This window comes from Dipodomys ordii, unplaced genomic scaffold (genome assembly GCF_000151885.1).
Source record: "Dipodomys ordii isolate 6190 unplaced genomic scaffold, Dord_2.0 Scaffold51, whole genome shotgun sequence".
Classification (NCBI taxonomy): Eukaryota; Metazoa; Chordata; class Mammalia; order Rodentia; family Heteromyidae; genus Dipodomys; species Dipodomys ordii.
In genome coordinates this window covers 12,007,643-12,011,433 of record NW_012267267.1, presented here as the reverse complement: position 1 = coordinate 12,011,433, position 3,791 = coordinate 12,007,643, and the positions used below count along the sequence as shown (strand labels likewise).

The following is a 3,791-nucleotide window of genomic DNA, read 5'->3' as shown; positions in this document are numbered from 1 at the left end:
TTTGAGAAGTCAAAATGAAAAGAAGCTAAAAGGTATCGCCATAAAAAAATCTAAATTTCAGAGAAAAATTGGTAAATGGAAGGTATTCCAGGTCTTTGAATTCCAGAGACAGACAAACCTGCCTTCCTAAAAAAAGTACTGCAAAGGCAATTAGTCAGAGAGCAACACATTCTGTTGAAATAAATTTGCCAAAAGGTATTATAAAAACATGGTCAAAATGATTACCAATGTTTCTATATATTTGAAGAATGAATAGTGATTAAGAAACAGAAATACAGCTGGGCACCATTGGCTCACACCTGTAATCCTAGCTACTCAGGAGGCTGAGACTGAGGAACATAGCTCAAAGCCAGCTTGAGCAGGAAAGTCTGTGAGACTTTTATCTCCAGTTAACCACCAGAAAGCCAGAGTGGTGCTGTGGCTCAAGTGGTAGAGCACTTGCCTTGAGCTGAAGAGCTCAGGACAGCACCCAGGCCCAGAGTTCAAGCCACACAACCACCACCAACAACAAAAGAGAAACAGTAATACATTTAAGAATACCACTTTAAAACTAAACCTATTCTCAAATTAATCATACCATAACAGATATTTTTATTATACAAATTAAAATTTTTCCTGAAATAGTGCATATTTTATATATTACATGTGTATCACTGGAAAATCTCAACCTCTTGTTGAAATTTTTGAAATATACTTTCGACATAAGATTCAGATTTTGTAGAAAAGGAATATTGACTGACTCAACTTCAAAATGCACTATTAATCAAAAATGATGGATTAAACTTGCTCTATTAATTATGCAAAAAGGGACAACATAAGGCATTATTTTTCTCTTGAGTACAAAATTAGGAGAGCCATCAAAAATACTGACACAGCCAATAATTAAGCAGTGTTTCCCAGTAACTCCATTAATAAAAGGTATGAGCTTGAGTATAAAAAAAAGAGCCCTTCAGTGACCTCTAAGTTCTTTCAGTATTATTTAATGCATTTTCTATAACTTGAATAACGAATTTATGTTAAAATATACCACATTATTTATTTTGATAAACTACTTTTTAGTTGTTCAGAGGAATTACAGCATTGGCATCCTCCCCTAAGCATACCAACTTTTAGTCCCTTAACTATATATGCATATAACCCCCTATATGTTTTATTTGTATTTTAAAAACAGTCAAACTTAAAAAATAATTTATATCACTTTATTTTTGTTAAAGATATTTAAAATGGTCTCTTCCACAGGAGGCCTACACGCCGCCGCTGGTGCTGCCGCCATGTCTTTAGTGATTCCTGAGAAGTTCCAGCACATTTTGCGAGTACTCAACACCAACATCCATGGGCGGCGGAAAATAGCCTTTGCCATCACTGCCATTAAGGGTGTGGGGCGAAGACACGCTCATGTGGTGTTGAGGAAAGCAGACATTGACCTTACCAAGAGGGCTGGAGAACTCACAGAGGATGAGGTGGAACGTGTGATCACCATTATGCAGAATCCACGTCAGTACAAGATTCCAGACTGGTTCTTAAACAGACAGAAGGATGTAAAGGATGGAAAATACAGCCAGGTTTTGGCCAATGGTCTGGATAATAAGCTCCGTGAAGACCTGGAGCGGCTGAAGAAGATTCGAGCCCATAGAGGGCTGCGCCACTTCTGGGGCCTTCGAGTTAGAGGCCAACACACCAAGACCACTGGACGCCGTGGTCGCACTGTGGGTGTGTCCAAGAAGAAATGAGTAGGCCTTTTCTGTTAATGAATAGTTTATATACAAAAAAAGATATTTAAAATGTAAGATTTTTTTATTATTAATAAGCAAACAAAACATATAAACAGCCCCAACCATTTTTGTTGGCAAATCATAAAATTTGGGTTACAATTATTGAAAAAAGAAAGGAAACAAGGAAAGGAGGAGAAAAGGAGAGTAGAGGAAGAGAAGATGGAAGGAAGGAAGGAAGGAAGGGAGGAAGGAAGGAAGGAAGGAAGGAAGGAAGGAAGGAAGGAAGGAAGGAAGGGAGGGAGAGAGAGAGGGAGGGAGAAAAGGAGGGAGGGTGGGAAAGAGGAAATGGAATAAAATCCAGAAGGATGCCTTGCCATCTTGATGAAACTTGGGAATGGTAAAGTGGTTCACCTGCACAAGATTACAGAAACGTGAGACAACTATAAAATCGTAAGGAAAGAAATCTGAAATGACAGTGACTATTTTAAGTCTGCATGAGAGCTTGCATGCCAGGTCAGGCACTCCAGGAATCTTTTCTGTCTTGATAGCAATTTTCTGCTGCCTCCACTGGATATATAAGTCAAAAATTGGAGGATATTTCAATGGCAAAAACAAAAAAGTGCCTTCAATAGAGCAGCTGACCACAGGTTTTCTAGCTGTGATAAAGAGACATAAAAATGACTTCTCATATGAATTGTAAGCTGTCCTACTCTTAGAAAAGGGGTGGGGGAGAGAACACATCAAATACAAAACCTTCTGTTTGTCTCTCAGGCACAGATCATTTCAGCTAACAGAAAAGGAGAGGCAGCTATGACAAAGGGTCCCCTTCATCGGGACAAAATTCAGAGGCTGCTGGAATACTTGTCTCTTACTCAATAATACAACTAGGAAAGCATATGTTTCTGGAGGACAAGAAATCACTTTAGGCAGATGTCTTCTCTCCAGATATTATGTGGTAAACATTTTTCTCATTCAAGATTTCTCATAAATAGAAGGCAAAGTTTGATTGTCAAGGAGGGGTTGAGGCAGGAATACTGGCTGTGGAAATCCCACTTGTGGAGCTGGGAGGTAAGAGACATGTCTAAGAGTGATTATGGAACAGGTGATAACTAGCTTTTTACAAAAACACATCCAACAGCAATTACTAGTTGTTAAGATCCAAAGAGAGAAGTCTTCTATGATACAGGAAGGAAATACTTGTAGGAAGTTAAGATGAGGAAATGACATTGAACCACAATGCTCCAGTCATGACTTTACAACAGCTAGGATGGAACAATAATCCATCTGTGGAGAAATTTAAGTCAGTTATAATTTGAAAATATCTGAAAAAAAATCGTAATCTAAATTCAGCCTCTATTTACTAAATTGATTTAATTATTCATACTAGAAACTATAAAGAAGAAAGAATACCCACTGGGGGAAATAAGGATTTACAAAATAATTATTTTATATATTTATATTTATATATAAATGGTAAAAATATTGTACAGAAGGGTTACAGTAACTTGAGTAGGGTAATGAGTACATTTCATAGCCAGCATTGTTACCTCCTACTTTTTCCCCCCTTCCATCACTTCCCTCCCCAACTCCCTAACTCCTCCTGTCCCGGCCCCCCACATTGTAAAGTTCTTTTCAACATAGTCTCCTGTACCTCTCACCGTCACAATGGGTCAACCTGCATCCCCATTTAAGCATTCTGCTATATCCCTTCCCCTCCCCAAACTACAAAAAGGTATATACAAGATGCAGAACACCTGGAACAAATCCAGTGAAAACAGGGGTTGTACCATGGGGGAAGAACATACAAAGAAACAAAAGAATCACATAATGCATTATAAATACATTAAAAGCAATAACAAGAAAGAAAAGAAAGCCACTTGTGTCTCTGTCTTGGGGTAAATTTTCCTTAACATTATCTCATGTGGTCATATGTACATAGTCTTTGACCTTTTCTGCTTGTCCTAGACATGTCCTAGTCATTGCAAACAAGGGAAACCATGGGACCTATGTTTCTTGGGCCTGGCTTACTTCACTTAATAGATTTTTTTCCAAGTCTTTCCATTTCCTTACAAATGGAGC

At 38.1% G+C, this 3,791-nt stretch overlaps 1 pseudogene across 1 annotated transcript; it reads left to right on the top strand.

The window, feature by feature from the left end:
- Positions 1-1,230: 1,230 nt before the first annotated feature.
- Positions 1,231-1,764, top strand: LOC105988815 (annotated as a pseudogene). The gene has a single exon (XR_001175219.1). The product of XR_001175219.1 is annotated as a 40S ribosomal protein S18 pseudogene (transcript).
- Positions 1,765-3,791: the final 2,027 nt, after the last annotated feature.